Source organism: Malurus melanocephalus, unplaced genomic scaffold (assembly GCF_030028575.1).
Source record: "Malurus melanocephalus ecotype Western Australia unplaced genomic scaffold, MMel_1.1 scaffold_244, whole genome shotgun sequence".
NCBI lineage: Eukaryota > Metazoa > Chordata > Aves > Passeriformes > Maluridae > Malurus > Malurus melanocephalus.
Genome location: NW_026623476.1, coordinates 802,863 through 819,429, shown reverse-complemented (window position 1 = coordinate 819,429; position 16,567 = coordinate 802,863). Strand labels below are relative to the sequence as shown.

General features: G+C 46.6%; 1 long non-coding RNA gene across 1 annotated transcript in view; it reads left to right on the top strand.

The window, feature by feature from the left end:
* The first annotated feature begins 2,347 nt into the window (after window positions 1–2,347).
* LOC130578909 (uncharacterized) overlaps window positions 2,348–16,567 on the top strand; it is a 20,613-nt gene continuing 6,393 nt past the window's right edge. Inside the window, exons 1-2 of the long non-coding RNA XR_008965926.1 lie at window positions 2,348–4,113; window positions 4,752–4,907. This is a non-coding gene — a long non-coding RNA (uncharacterized LOC130578909). The remainder of the gene's footprint in view (window positions 4,114–4,751; window positions 4,908–16,567) is intronic.

Here is a 16,567-nt window from a genome sequence, read left to right as displayed (position 1 = left end):
TTGTGTGCTGCCCTGGCCCTCCTGCCCCCATCTGCCAAAGGGCTGGCCTGTTTGTGGGAACATCTCGCTGCCTTTCAAATTCCTGGCTGGGCTGTTGCTGCCGGCTTTGGGAGAGGGCCTGGGGGTTAATGCTTGGCTGGACTGTGTCCTGTTGTTGCAGCAGCTTCAGAAGGCTCTCATCCCACTGACCCTGCCTATCCTAGGCAGGCAGGTTATGCCAGCATCCCAGAAACTGGAGATAAATTCCATGTTAGAGGAGCACACTTGACCAACTAACAGCTCAGAGCAGGTGGGTTCAGCTGGTGCCCAGGGTAGGGAGCCTTGGAGGCACAAAGGGGTGGCCCACATGGGAACGGGGCAGATCGGGTTGCAGGGTTATATGCCAGAGGTTGAACGTGCTCCCCGGAGCCCAGACTCTGGGGCTCCAGTGTCACAGGGAGGTGCTGCTGTGTCCCCATGGATGAGCTGAGAGCCAGCAGTGCTGCTCGCTTTGTCCCTGTGCTCCCTGGCTGCATCCAGGGACCTGCAACGGGGGACACTGCAGTGCTGCCCTGGGCTGTTGCAGGGCAGGGAAAGGAGGAGATGGGAAGGGATGGGAGGCACTTAAAGACATTTTGTCCTTTCTCGTTCAAGTCCGTGGATGGGGAGAAGGTGGGTGTCTCTGGTGGCCTGGGGAGCTGTTCATGTATTTCATAAAATGATTTGAGATTTGCCTCCTCACACTTTTCCCTCAGGGCTAATGTGTTCCTCATAACATACTGAGAAGGCATAATATGCTCCTTCAGCTAAAACTGCTCCTTTGTTTTCCATGGTGTCCCCATTGCCTATTTATCTTGGCTCATCCGAATAATTTGTTAAATACCAGGTTTGCACAAGCAGTCTGTGTGGACTTGGGACCCCTGAAACCTTGCTACAGATATTAGGACGGATAGAAACAGCCCCTGTATCTGCCTGAGATGTGTTTCAATCCCGAGTGTTGCAGGGAACAGGGTGTAACCATGATCTGGTTRGGGTAATTATGGTCAGCAATGCCAGGAGCAGCCTGCAGCCCGCCTCATGTTCCCCACCACAACTGCACACAGTCTGGCAGCCTAACCCTGCTGGAAATATTGCATTATCCTCACCACTGAATYCACTGGCTTTTGTTTTCCTTTCCAGCAGGGAAAAAATAAATTACAAATGGTSTACTATGTATAGGTAAATAATGAGGAATCCTGGAAAGGGATCATGCTCTCCAGCAGGACAGASAGGAGACCCAGTTTACCTAATGACACGGTTGTGGTCACCTCCTGAAGCACGTTCAGAGCCGGAGCAGAGGTTAGACAGTGTCTAGGACAAGGATTGCAGCTCTCCTCTGCTCAGCTTGCAGACACGTGGTGACTGAGCTGCATAAAGGCTGATGCTGTGTATATTTTATTTTGTGGGTACTGCGGGCTGTTGGTTTTATTATTTTCTCTTTATGCAAGGCTGACAGGGAGCGTAGAGCTGGTTGCTGGGCAGTGGGGATTGCAGTTGGTAATAAAGGTCTGTTTTCTCACTTCCTCTATTTTTGTCTCTGGGCAGGATGAGGCACATCAGGGGAAAATCTGACTTGAAACAGAAGCTCAATTTTTAAGTTGGAGTTAGACAGTCCTGCTGAGAGAGGTTTGCTCACAGCACAGCTGTCCGTCACCTCGGGGCACAGCGCTGAGGCTGCTCGAGCACCGCAGCCCCGGGGCTGCCACGTCTCTCCTGGACACATCTGGAGGGGACACTCTTACTCCAAACCCCTCATTAGTTTGCCAAGTGACATTTTGATGCCTGGGGCAGGATGTCTGCTTGGGCTTGGTTGTCCCCCAGGTCTTGTGAACATACTGAACAAGTGACATATATCCTGTAAGGAGGGAACAGTCTTTACCAGGCATAGAGTCAGGATTCCTGGGTCTTACACCTTTTCTTCCTCTTTTGGCTCCTGTGGAAATTCTGTGTATCCTGTGAGTACAGAGATGTCTCTGTGTGTGAGACCCTGCTGGTGGTCTGTTATTTGCAGGAGGATTTTTTGCTTGCTTGCAAGGAGAATTTTGGCAATCACCAAGTGCAAACTTTTTTCTGGAAGAACTCTGGTTTCAGTACAAATCTCTGACTCTCTCCAGGTGAGCCTGTTTTCAGCAAGGTCACCGGATATCCTCACATCTGCTCAGATGAGGAGATGAATGAATCCAGCTGAGCTGCATTTTGTGTGTGCCCTCTCTAAAATGAACTGCAGAGCTGATAAATTCTTCACCCCTTGCCCCTGCCAGCTCTGTGAATTGCAGCTTCCTCCAAGCTCAAGTGAAAAGTGCTGGAGTGCCACAGCACCACTGCTGAGGGACATGTACCAGAGCCACTGTCCAGCCTGGCAGGGGGATGCCAGTCCCTCTGCTCCAGGGACAATGCTGGGTTGTGRTTTTTTCTTGTAACTTCTGTTGGAAGCAATGAAAATCAGTGCTCAGCACTGCTGGAGGCAGAGGGAAGGATTTGTCCCCCTCGGGATTGCTGGTCAGTAGATGTTGCAGCAAGAGCCTGCAGCTGATATTAGTGAATTTTGGGTTTTGCTGCACAAAGAAGATCAGAATGTGGCCTGGGGTGAGGGTGTTTGTGCTTTGGCAGTGGGTGTGAAAGGAGAAGCTCCAGAGGGTTGGGCGGCAACACGCCGGTTCTGTTCTCTTCCGTAGATGGCCTTCCGGAGACACGCTGGGTGAGTGGAAAATGTAATGAAATTCCCAGAGCCTCCTGGTGCACTACCAAGGTATTCCTGCCAGCTTTCCAGCCCGAGATGTTGGTGCAGCTGGAGGGGCCTGGGCCACAGATAGAGGTGACTGTAGATTAACCCCCATCAGAGCAGGATTACTGAGGGAGAGGTTTGCTTCACCAGGGAAATAACCCACTGCAGAGCCAAGCTTACCTTTGGCATAAAATGAGCTGAACCAAGGGCTCGCAGTAAATCAAGCTCTTTTCAAACTGCCTTTATATTTTTTAAAGCTCACTTGTTTATTCTGGTTCACAAACTGAGAGTACAAGCAACAGTAAAAATGTGATGCATCCCAAATTCTCGCTGCGAGGATGGGTTTCGTGACCACTGCAGTCTGTACAAGKTCTTTAGATCCAAACCATCTGTGGGGCTGAGAGTATGCAAACTATTCATGTTGTCTTCAAGATTTACCAGCGAGCAGGGCCCCAGAGTGCCAGAATCTGTAGGAAAACAGAGACCTGCCTCACTGATGGTGCTGGGGGTCTTGTTTGAAGCTTCTCTTGAATAGATTGATCATTGTCCTGCAGCATTTAGTGGTGGRAAAGGAAGCAGGGAGGGGGTTTAACAAGTGTCTCATATGGTTTGTRTTGTCTCTGCTATGCTGAACCTTTCTTTCTGCTCACACAGCGGGGTTTTGCTTTGCCTCTGTTTCCTTTGTGCAGATGGCAGCAATAGGTTTCGTTTCCCCCCCAGCCGTCAAATTAACAGCCTTGGCGAGCTTTCCTTTGCTGGCTAGTTTTGGGTGGTGCTGGAGAATTGCTCCACTCAGTACATTTCCAAGTCTGGCTTTTTAAGCCAAGCTCTATAAAAATAAACTTTTTTTTGTTGTTTATTTGTTTGAGAGAAGGGACCTTGGGAAAGCAGATATGAAATTTGCTCTGACTGTATTTTGTCCGCTGAAGGAGTTGGCTTTGAGTTGCATTAGAATAGCAGATTGGCTTCTTGCACAAATCTCCCACAAGCAACGGGCTGAATTGGGAAAAGCTGGTGGGCAGAGGTACTGGAAACAATCTTCTGAGTTACAGCATCTGCAGGAGGGACTAATGAAAACTCTGGCCTCGTATCTCCAAACTCCACAGCGAGGCTTTTCAATCCACCCAGTTGCACTGGTCAGCTTCAGAATACCACGATATCCTGAGCTTGCAATTAACTTGCAATGTGATTTTGCTCTCTTTTCCCCAGTCACAGTAACCCAAATCAATCTCAAGGAGAAGTTGCAGACTGGCAGCCCCTCACCATGCTCCAGTGGCACTACTGCCAACATTTATCTTACAGAGAAATTAGTGATCTGCATTGCTCCATCAATACCAATGCTGATATGAGTGGATCTGAACCAGAATCAGGTGAAGAACTGACTTTTTTGTTTCACAAATGTAACAACCCTACCCCGAGGAAGACATGAGCAGAAGGTTTCCTAAACTTTTGCAGAAAGCTTGTGGGAGGGACATAAACTCAAACTGAGCCAAGTGCTCCTGAGCCCTTGTGCCTTTACTACATATAAATAAATCGTGTGTATATTTATAGGAGATATAGTTTATATGCTAAGGGAACTTAGCACAAATCTGAAGTTCTTTCATTGCCTGCCTGTGTGCCTTTCTAACTCTGCAGGCTCTTCTCTTGGCATCTCTGTAGTACAGCAGCATGTGTGGGCACATCTAGGTTGGAAGCTTTGTGCATACTTGGTGCATCTTCACCTTCTGGGTTTTACTTTGTGGCAGAGACCCGTGCTGTGCCAGAGACTGCAGGACCCAGGCTTTTGGCTATCTCCTCTATCTTGAGGATGTAGCTTGAAATATTCACTCATTAGGTGTTTCATTTAAACTTGGTCCTACTTGAAAAAGACCCTGTGTATCCAACACACTGCCCTGCCAGCAACAACAAAAGCTCCAGAGCCCCTGCTCAGCCTYCCATTTGTTTCTCACATGTGTTCCAGGACTGCTCTCCTCAAACCTCCTCACTGGTTGTTTTCCTCTGTTGCTAGAGCCGTATGTCTCCAAAGGAAGGACCAGCTCTGCCATTTGAASAATCCTCCTCCATCTGCTGCTCGTGCTCCTGGCAGCGCGGTGATGCCAGGCCTGCAGACACTGCCTCAGTCCCTCTGTCCCTCCTGTGTTCCYAGTGAGCCAGCCTGGCTGAGGTATGACCAACTTGCATTTTACTGCTGGGCTTCAGTGGTTTAAGTGTGTCAGGAATAAAACCACTGCCATCAGCAACGAGGATAAAACCTCACTGGGTATTCGGACCTGCTGTTCCTGGGAAAACAGCAGACTGCTGCTGCTGGGAGTTCTCAAAAGTGGTCTTTACAAGCCTGCACTCATCATGAGGAATAAAATCATGGACAAAATCTAGTCAGATCTACTCCACAGTTCCAGTTCTCCATAGGCTGAACCTATGCTCTAGGTTTAAYTCCTATTTCCTGCTCAGTTGGACTTTTATTTCAGTGGAAACTACAGTCTGCACAGCAGGCCTCAGATTTCAGGGAGTTATGAAAAAAAGGACTCAGAGATGCATCAGAAATTTTCTCTCCTTATCAATGTGCAATATTAAGGGTAAAACGAGGCACCTCTCAGAGCATTGGAGAGGCCAGAAGGTCTCCTTTGCTCTGTGTTGGGGTTTATGGACATAGATGTGCCCTGCACTGCCTGGAACACAAGTTATTTGTTTTAATTTACAAATTAAAAATAAAACCATGTTTATTTGCTTCAGTTGAGGGGTCTTTTGCTCACATCTGCTTAAAAAGTAAGCTCTGACTTCCAAGTAAAATAAAGTTTAATGTTACAACGTGCACTGGGAAGGGCAGAACTGGAAATTGCTCTGCCAACAGCAAGACACTGKAGGTACAATATTTAGAAACCCATGTGAAGTACAGAACTCAGCTGTGGCTTGTGACAGCTGCGGGACTGAGGTGCAGGAAGGTGTTGCAGAATGTYAGGCACCTGCAGTGAGAAGCCCCGTGGCTGTGAAGGTGAGGGAGCCGTGTCCTCAGGGAGACTCTTGGGAGCAGCTCTGCCTTGACAAATGCCAGCTGCCAGCCCATTCTGGCATTTCTGTGATGGAAAACTGGGCAGGAGGTGGCTACAATCCCTGSTTTCCTTTTAGTCCTCTCTTGTCAAGCTTTGTGCTCTGGTGAGCACTGGAAAACACGCTTGTTATGTTGGGCAGTGGTTTGCTCCTAAAAATTGATGAGGAGAAAGCTCATCTCGCTGGGCTAGCTTTGTCCTGTGGCTCTGTAGACGTGTCCAGCGCCCATGGGGTCTGTGTGGGCTGGAGCTGGGCACTGCTTTCTGCCTCCTGACACCCCCAGGGCTGTAAGCAGGACACTTGTCAGGCAGGGATTTGGGTTTTCATCTCTCTTCAAGGCCACTGAAGTGGTTTGTGGGGCAGCGATGGCTGGTGTGGTCTCAGCTGTGTTTCATCTGACTCATCTGGTGCAGTGGAATAAATGAGCWGGGTCTAAATGTTGCTTTACTGTGGCTGAATCTGAAAGCCCAACTATCAGTACAACAGTGTAGGGCTAAGTACCGAATTTATTTACAGACTTCCCCTGCCTTTAGGGGATAAGTGCAGGAAAAAAGAGGGGTGAAGACAGAGGAGGCTGAGGGAGGCTGCTCTGTTTGACAGCTGCACATAAAAGTCCAAGTCAGATCTTTTGACACATAGCAGAAAGACTCTTYCCTCTGTTAATGACAAGGAAACATGGAGAAGGCTGGCCAAGGTAGCCCAGATCAGATGGAGACAGAGTCCTGCTGATCTCTGGGGGGCTCAGGCTGCTTGTGCTGCCCGCAGTGGGTGAGGAAGGTTTCCTGCAGAGCAGGTGCTGCCATCCCCTCTCCTGTAGCACAACAAATTGCTTTGTGYTGTGCAGCCTTTTGTTGCCGGCCCTCCTCAGCTCAGCTCGGGATTGCTTTGTGCCCATAATTTAACGAGGCAGTTTACAATGGCTCTGACACCATTTGGGTAGATGAAGTTGGCTCAGAAAGCATCCACCCACTTGCTAAACAATGCCTCAGGCTCCGAACGCATTAAACTTGCTCTGCTCTGCTGCCTACATGCAGCTTTCCAGGTGGAGTTTGTTTTTGATGTTATCCATCCCCCTTGATGGCTCGGGAGCTGGCCAACTCTCACTCTGCCTCCCATCTCTCCTGTCCATAATTTGTTGTCTAATTTTTGGGAGCCTGTTGTTTGCAAAGTCTTGCACAAGCAGGGAATGGTCTTTGCTTCAGGAAATGTCTCTGCCCATTCAGCTGGGCGGTGAGTGCAAGACCAAGATCAAGGCTTTAATAAAGAAACAAAGGTACATACACTTTATGTCTCTTTATTGGAAAACTCTGACTCCGGTTATCTGGACTTATCTCTCAAGGGTGCTAAGATACCCTGGGTTAATATAAATTCTATCCCYGTTTTTTTGTTGGTTTTTTTTTTTTTTTTTTAATAAGAATTGGTGATTTGTTGCTGGATTTGACTTACTGGAATTACAGAGACATGAAATGGTTGAGAAACCTTGGTTTAAGTTCATTTTGATGCAACGGAGACTCCAGTTCTGAGTTGAGCTTTAAAAAAACCCAGCAATCATCCCACCAACAACTACTTTCTTTTTTTAACCAGAAGCATATAATCATCCTTGGAACTTTCCTTAAGCACCAGAAGGGTGAAGAGGTGGATGTTGTGAGCTAGAACACTTTCGGTGGCAAAGATCCTGCTTTTTTGGACTTTGCTAATGCAGATCAACGTGTGTATATGTTGAAACTCACAGTGAGTAAAGAACAAACAGCTGTCTGCCATCCTGACAGAGTTGGCTGGGAAATGGCCCAAACACAGAGAAATCTTAAAAAAAAAAAAAAAAAAAAAAAAAAAAAAAAAAAAAAAAAAAAAAAAAAAAAAAAAAAAAAAAAAAAAAAAAAAAAGGAAAAAAAGGGAGAGAGGAAAGTGTCTGTCTTCAAGTATGTTTGAAATAATGAAAAGAACCGATGTGCAAAGCGATTAAGAGGTCTTTGAGGATCAAAAGCCTTGATTCAGTTTTGCCAATGGAACAAAACTTTTCATCTGTTCTTATGTGGACCTTAAAGTAGGGCAGAAGGGTGTAGTTTTTAAATTATTTCATTTCAGGATTTACTTTGGGCAGGGGGAAAGGGTTCTTTCTGTTTGTTCTTGCTCTTGTTATTCAGTGTCCTTAACACAAAAGGCCAGCCTGGCTCTGAAATGAAGAGCAGGGTCGTTCTATGAACTGGTGGTTCATTAGTCTCCTTTTGATATGTCAGAACAGTAAGGGACCCTTTTATTTTTTTTCTCCCTTTCTAGTAATGTCTGTGTTCTTGAATCAAGACATCTTCCCTCATCATGCCGCAGTGGCTGAATCTTTTTCAGAGATTTCCTAAGTGGGTTGTACCAATAACGTTCATCTTGTGCTCACAGAGCAGGGAGTCAAGAGTTTGATGCACGAGGAAGCCAAACCCAAAGATTTTCAATGCTCTTTGCAGTAAATCCTACTCCCAGCTTTGTGTTCAATGGCAGCTGGATGCCCCCCACCAGGTTATCTCTGTGCCTCTTTTCCCTGGTAGCCTCTTGCCAGCAGGACCACAGAGCARTCCTGGGGAAGGTGGATCAGGGAGGCTCAGAAGTGCAAATCCCTGGATTCCTGCACCGCCAGCCCAGGAGCAAAGTGCCCTTTCTTGGGGAAGGGGTGGTGGAAATAGCAGCAAAAGAAGATGAAGGGATCTGGGGCTGTGAGAGCAAAGACAAAGATTGGGAAGGAGAGGACAAAACTCAGGAATGTCCTTGGATTTGGGTCTCTGCTGGGGACAGTGGAAGAGCTCCCTCTTCCTGTCCCARCCTGTTCTAACCATTGTGGAAAAAGCCTTCCTTGCAGGCTGGAGTGTCTCTGTAATGGTCATGGCATCCATGAGGCAGGGTATYTCTTCCAGCATGGATTTTTAACCTAGAGGATCCCCAGGACAGCGTGGATTTGCTGTGTAGGGTCACCAGAGCAGCTCTGTGGCTACCAAGGGTGGGTTTCAGAGCCGAGGTGCAGGCTGGGTGGATTTGATGCCAGGAGTCACCTCAGTGGTGGAAGCTGTGTGTTGGCCCTGTCTGTTTGCAGAAGAGCTGGTGAGAGCAGAGGTTTCTATGTTCCTGCTGCCTCTGCAAATAATTCAGGAGCAGCATCTGGTGCCACAGGTGCTTCCTGTGACCTGGAGCTGATGTACTTSTGCTGTGTGGTTTCCTGCCCTGTCCTGGCTCAGCTCTGGTGGTAGGTGTGCTCTAACCTCCTCCGTGGGGCAGCTGTGATGGAAGCCTTCTCTCTGCTCCAAAACCTCCTTAATACAAGTCATAGTTTGTCACCACATGTGCAGCAGGGATGGCAACTCCCATTTCTGCTGTTGTGGGAGCCACATCCGTGTGCTGCACAGACCCTGTCACGCTCTGCTGATGGACCAGTAGCATTGGTAGAAACCTGAAAACAGCAGCAGCAAAAGCTGGAAACTGCATATGGCAGAGCAATATCGTGGGTTGCAGGCTGGAAAAGTTCTASGGGTAAAAATTTCTGGCAAGGTGTGGACTGCAGAATGAATTAATCTGCTCTCTTCTTTGAGCTGCTTCTAGATTAGCTCTTTSTGCCTGATCCAGCACTCCTGTGGCCATATCCATGGCAGGAATGAAATGTCACCATTGATACAAGCCTGGTGTAAAAGTCTGTAATTACAAGCCATTTTGTGAGCAATATGATGGGTGAAAAAAATGACCTCCTATGGGCTGGTGCTCTCCACCCTCTTGGCCTTGAAAGCAGGCATAGATTAATTTACTGCATACATTAATCTGCTGCATACATTAATTTACTGCATAATTTTTATGCCGCTCTAACACCATCATAAGCGTGTGTCATTTCAGCATATTATCAATTCTAATACAGCTGTGAGCAGCAAAATAGAGTGAAGAGAGTCTTCGTGCCTGCCTTTGGGGTGGAGGGTGGAGACTGGATTGTCCATGTGTTCTGTTTTGACAGTAGCTTCTCTCTTGGTGTTCATGTAAATAGTTATTTTTAGGAAGATCATATATTCCCCAGTAATTGTTTTAAATGCATCAAAGAGCTCACTGATATAAAGCCTGTGATTTATGGGTTCCCGCTACTTTTTAATAGCTGAACTTAAATCCTGGATTCACTGAAGCCATTTGGAAAATTGGGATTATTCCAAGCTGGAGCAAAGGGAGGGAGACTGGTATTTTGCCAAGATCAGCAGTGATTCATTCCYACATTCGTGCTCAGCATCCAGTGAAGGGCAGGAGCTGGGAATGCTGTAAGGAGAGCTAGCAGGAGATTATCATGTTGAAGGTGAATCTGCCCTCCTCGCTCCCTCTGCTGCTAGATAAGGTCTTTTGAATGAGAAGGACCAAATTCTGTCACGTTTTTCTTCCATCCCCTCTAAAAGCTGATTTATTCATACAAACTCCAAGCCAGCTAACTTGCCTCCTGACTCTGAGGCATAGAAAGAACTGAATTTTGGCTGTTCCAAGAATGTCCCCATAGAGGCAAAGGACTGGAGAACACCTTGTGATAAATATACTTTGGAAATCCCTTACAAAGAGATGTTTTAGTGACTGTTGGAATGAAGCAATGTCTGTATCAGGTTAGCCCAGCAGGCTCTGGCACCGTGAGTAGGGACCTGCAAGGGGACAGGGTGGACCCAGGGCTCATTGCTGGCACATTCTGTCACGCTCCAGTGGTATTTGGCCCCTGGATCTAGTGAGAGGTGACTGCAGAATAAATCAGATTGGTGATGGCATCRTTTAGATTAGGTGATCAATCTTGAAGTAATAGAAAAAGTGGAAACTTGCTGTGCTCTTAGGGTTTTGTTTAGTCTGAGGACATTTATGCTTTTGGTGCCTGCACCAGGGTTCAGCCTCCATCTCCAGGAYGTACAGCCAGACAAATGGTCACTAATCCTGGGGTCTGAGGAATGCAGGGGGCTGTGTGTCCATCCTTGTCCGTGCAGCTCACAGGGGCTGAGCTCCAGTAGCCACGGCCGTGCTGACGGGGACAGCAAAGCTTTTACAGCTGAAATACTTCTTAGTTGCGAGTCCCTGGGGAACTGCCTTCCCTCAGAGGGTTCTGTCCTCCTTGTCCTCGGGCCAGCTGACGTTGGAGTAAAATTTCTCATCGTGTTTTCGCTCTCCCAGCCCTGGGAGAGAAGCACAGGGAGCTGGTAAAGTAAATGGACCAAATATCTCAGCATAGTTCAGTCCCCACAGAAAGGAAAGGACTTTGTCTTTCCTCTCTTGCGGAGCAGGGCACAGCCAAAGCTGTGTTTTCTTTTTTTTCCTGACATATCATTCCCGTTGCTTATTTTTAAAATATATTAATTCTGAGAGCACTGCTGTTGTGATCGGGAGGCAAAAATAGCCAAATTTATATTTGTGGAGAAAAGGCGGTAATAAACCCCCGAATTTCCAAACACATAGAGGAGCATTGACATCTGAATACCAGAAATTCTAAGCCCTTACCTTGCTAATTCATGTGGCATTTGGAGGGGCTGTGGATTTTTATTTCATCCTGGTATTTGTGGTATTTCCTGCCATTAGTATAGGAAAACACTTGTGTGGTAAATGCCGGCTTTTTCCTCCGTTGGTGGCAGCCACTGAGACTTGAGTTCATGAAAGGCAAACCATCCTTTTTCAATACTGAAGGATCTCTGAGGTACCTGGGAAGGAAAAATCTCATCGGGGTTGAATGAGGCTGTTGGCACCGCTGCCAGCTGAACCACTCTGAGCAGAGTCACATCTTGTCTCCAGATCCAGGAGTCTGGGGCTCAAAATCCATTGGGTGGCTTCAAAAGCTGCAGCTTGGAAATAGCACTGATAGTAATTTTATCACAACCTCTTAAAAGTGATCTGCRTGTAAAGGTTTCGGGTACAAGTGTTGGCTTCAAGTCAGTGACCCAGCTCTCAGAAATTGCTGTTTTTATTGCAGATTAAAGTGTAGATTGGGTCGTTTAGATTTGTAATGGAAAAATATTAGCCAATGTACTTTCCTCCCCTCCACCCTCTATCATCAGGGCATATATCAAGTTGCACTATCTGGCAGGGAGTTCCAAATGTTATTTGAGAAGAGGGAGGAATGCAAGCGATGTCAGCAGAAAACAGCTGAGTAGCGGTTAAATTTCTTTGGCCTGAACCTGCTCCACAGGGAAAAAGAAACGCAACAACTGGACTTGTTTCATTTCACCCCAGCACAAGCCATCCTTTGGAAACAAATGATGTTTGTGAGCAGATTCTCCTCAGAAGCTGGGCTTTGGGATGCTGCTGCGGGCAAATCCTGCCGCGGATGTGGCAGGGCCGGCTCTGGCTGAGATCCCTGGGTGACAGCACCGAGGCACCGACTGTTGCTGCTGCCTCCTTCATCCGGAGCTGCCACTTTAGAGGGGCAGCTTTAGGTTGCATCTCCRTGGCCTCCTGAACTTTTTATCTACATTGGCTTTAAAGATAAAAGCCTTAAGAGCTGGCTGAAGTGAACTTGCACGGAGCTGCCAAAGAGCAGTGGAGGTGCGTGCAAGGAGACTGTTAGCTGAGAAGCTGGGCTGAGTTAAATGGTACCCTTAATCCCCTTGATACRGGCAGAGTCAAGTTGAAAGGTCTTCCCCACTTGGAGGGAAGGCTTTGCACGTGTAGATGCTGGTTCACTTCAGGGCAGCTCTGCCTCTGCAGCRGGAGCCCCTTCTCTGCTGGTGTTTGCTTTGTTGTTGAGGGAAGAAATGACTTCTGCAGGGGCTCCGTTCACAAGTGTGGAACTGCTCGTCCGTGGGGGCTTTTAAAATAAACAGCAATGGAGGCAGCAAACAGAAACAGAATGATTGAACAGGAGAAGAACACAAAAGTAAATATAACTCTTCTTTTGATTCTGCCAGTCAGTCTGTAGTGGCTTCTTTGCCTTGCAGTCCCCATTTTAGCAGGATTTTGCCTGGTTATTCACACAGCAGAGATCCATATTTTGCTTCTCATTCTTGCAGCTGTTCTAGGCAACAGGAGGTTGCAGTCCCCATACCATGGTCCTGCTTGGGTTCTTTCTTGTCTGACTCTGGTTTAGGGCTCCTTCCCTTGCTGTGTTCTATAGTTTGTCCCATTTCCTGGCTCTGGACTGCTCTGATGGGACAGCCTGGTCTTCTCTACGATGAAAATCCAAGTGAGAGAGTGAACAGGAGATGATTTTTCTTGGATTCCTCCCCAGCTTTGTTACTGCTTCCAGAAGGAGACTTCCAGCAAGATCAACACAACAGTCCTTAGATACTGAATCAGACTCTTTCCTAGCCCCTGATCTCAAGGGTTGTCTTGTCTATGCTTCACAAATATTTCATATTGAAATATTTCTCAGGTGTAGTGCCCAAAATGCATCAAGTACTCGGTCCTAATTCCCACTGACTTCGGTGCAAATTGTGCCACTCAGGTATCAGGRAGTGTGGACAAATGCCAAGGTCAGTTTTGGGAGCTTTTGTAATGGAATGCAAGAGGAGCAAAACAGACCTAAGGAAGACAGGGTTTCTGCAAACCTACTTCTGTTGCAGTGGAAGGAAGCTCTCCCATTATTTTCAGTAAAAAGAGACATAAAATATAAACCAGGAAATCAGATGAAAATCAGGGAATTTGCCCATGAGTTTATTTTTCTTAGCAGTATAGAAGAATTTCTTAAACTGAGGAAATATTCCTGATAGTTGAGATCTTCATTCTAGAAATAGTGTGGCTAAATATTTTTGTATATGGATTTAAATTCTTTAAACAAATAAATGGAATGAATAGTTTTTCATTAGAGACTGCAGGAATGACACTGATGTATTGAAACAATATATTCATGAAGAAGAATATATTCAATAGAAGATCTTAATATATTCAAGAAGATCTTAAACCAAATCTGCATCTTTTGTCTTTGAATGTGCTTCCTCTTTTCCTCACCCCAGTTGCTGGAGCCTGCTTATATTGCCTAGAACTGGCCTGTTAAAACAGATATATTTTTATTTGCATGCAAATTGGTAGGAGGCAGCTTGGCTGTAAATACTGTGCTAATCATTCCAGGTTCATCAGGACCCTAATTGGCTGCGGGATTGCCTGTAACTCGCAGTACCCTGATTCAGAGCAACAGGAATTGTTGAATCTACATAATAAAGTGAGTGTGATGGAAGGTGAGCTCACACCTACTTGAGATGTGTGTTATCATTCCCATCAAGGTCAAAGACATTTTTTTTTCCCTTCCAGATATACATATTCATAGAGGCTGTGCACAACTAATGAGTCGGAAGATTAAATGGTTGTGGATTAAGAACAAACCCRACTGTTCTCCTAATTTGATTGAAAGTTACTTGGTTCATCTGATTAGAATTCTGAATTCAAACCCGCTAACACAGGCTGCAGAATCTGAGTCTGGCAGCCAGGAACAGATTAAGGGGCTGTTTCATCCAGTCCTCCCAAATTTCAGCAAGGCTGGATCTGAAGAACCACTGGAATCCCCCTGAACTTCCCAGGGACAGACAGACCCAGGGCAGAGGGGCTGTGCCACCAGGGTCAGCTGCCACCCAAACCTCCAGCCAGGACTGATTTCATGTCAGATTTTTTTAATATTATAGCAGAGATACTACTCCTAGTCCCTGGTAAAGGACAGATCACCTCAGATACTGAGATGAGTCTTTTCTCTTGAACTGCCACGCATTAAAATGTCTGTCTTTTCCACACATACCGAGTTACATAATTGGCAGCCATGACTCAAAGGAATCCTTGCCCTGAGCCCTGAGTGTCGCTGCTTTTCCTTGTTGGAAAGGGCTGCAGCATCACCGAGCTTGGAAAACCTTGGGAGACAAATGGCCACATCTCACAATAGGTGTGAGTCAGTCCCTTTGCACTTAGGTGATTTGACTTCCTGTTGCTCTGCTGTTTTGGGGAACAAATCCTTATTAATGCTTTATCTGGAACATCCTCACTTCCACCAAAGGCTCCCTCTGTGCATGATTTTCCTGCCTTGTGCCGTGCAGCATTTCCTCTGCTCCCCAGCCCAGCTGCTCCTGCTCCAGCTGCCTGCGCCAGGACTTTTGGCACAGCTCCTTCATGAATGCTGCTCCAAGATGCTTGGCTTAACTTCATGGCACCCAGGAACATTTGTCCTTTCCCTCTAATCTCCTGAATTGCAGGAGTGTTCAGTATTTGGGCTTTAGATCCTGCCTGGCTTTTTTCAGGCGTAGAAAAAGGGAGAAGAGAAGGTGCTGGAGGGTCTGTTTAAATATAAAGAAAAAAAAGATAATGGTTTGGGGCTGTGCTGTCCTAGTTCTTTTTTTTTTTCCTTTTTTTTTCTTTTTTTTTTGTGTGTGTGCATGCATTTAACTTTTCTGTTTGAAGGGGGAGAAGGGACCACAGGGTTTGACCTGTGTATTTAACAAAAAGAGAGCACTGAATGAGAGGATTTCAAGAAGTTTTCGCAGGTGCATTAAAACAGTGTAAGATTCCTGTTTCCTTAATGAAAATGGGAGCAATGTGTATCCACAACAGATATGAAACAAAGAGMACTAAGAAATGTGTTGGCATTCAAAAGAACAGGAAAGTAACACTGTTCCTGTCACTGTTAGAAGGTTAAAATCCTGCCTGGCAGCCTATAAACTATTTAAATGAYCCTACAGAAATTCCACTGACTGAATCATTTTTGGGATTTATAGCTAAATCCTTCACCCCAATTGAAGACCCAATGTACTCACAGCCCTGCCGGAAAATACACCTTAATGAGGGGAAATTGTAAAACAGAACTGGGGAAAAAAAAAAAAAAAAAAAKCCTCTTCAGCAGAGGTCCTTGCTGCAGTCCTCACTTCACATGGCCATTGAGATGATGGCAGCTGTGCTGCTGTGATCATATGTGACCTAGATTTTCCTCACAGTAGTCCTGTGCTCTCCCTGATCTTGTGYAGGCCTGAATGAATTGAATAGGAACATTTCTGGATGCTTTCAGAGAGCAATGATATCTTTTTCTCTCTCTCTCTTGTTCTTCAAACCACAGCATCTGTTCCCCTTGTGGTTTTCTCCCTTTGCTCTCACTCGGTGCTCGTGAAAGAGGMCAGGGCTGGTGTAGCTTTAATTTGGGTAATGGTGGATGGGGAAATGAGGGCAGGTGTGATCCCTCCTTGGTGTCCTGTCACACAGCACAGGCTAAAGCTCSGAGTGTGTACAAAGGAGGGGACTGGGGCTTTGGGAAGGTCGAGGGGTGAGCCTTGCAGCATCAGGGAGCCCTGAGATTCTGCACACAGCATCAAGAATCATTTTAGGTACTGTTCACACAAAGCACTTCTGCCTGGGCTCGGAAATTACCCTATGCAAGCTCCTAATTCTCTGTGGGAGAAAAGCTGGAAAGGTTCAGCTCCTCAGTGCATGTGCAAGCTCTTGTTAATGCAGTTTGGCTGGGTTAGGTGTGGGCWGGAAGAAGCTCATTGTGCATCACAGTGCCCAGCAGAGCTGAGACYATCCCGAGCTCTGGCGTGGAGGTCCTGGGGCCACTTCTCCTCTGGGCATTGGCTTCTCACTGCCCAGCTCTGACACCAGCACTACCTCTGCAGGTGAAGGGAAATCTTGGTTAAGGTACAAGGAGGAAAAAAACCCCAAGATCTGGTTTGGTTTCCCTTGGGGGCACAGTGAGGCCTTGTATCAAAAAAGGCAGAAGTAATCTGTAGGGAAGTCTGCTCCTTTTTATTTCCTTCCTTCCTTCCTTCCTTCCTTCCTTCCTTCCTTCCTTCCTTCCTTCCTTCCTTCCTTCCTTCCTTCCTTCCTTCCTTCCTTCCTTCCTTC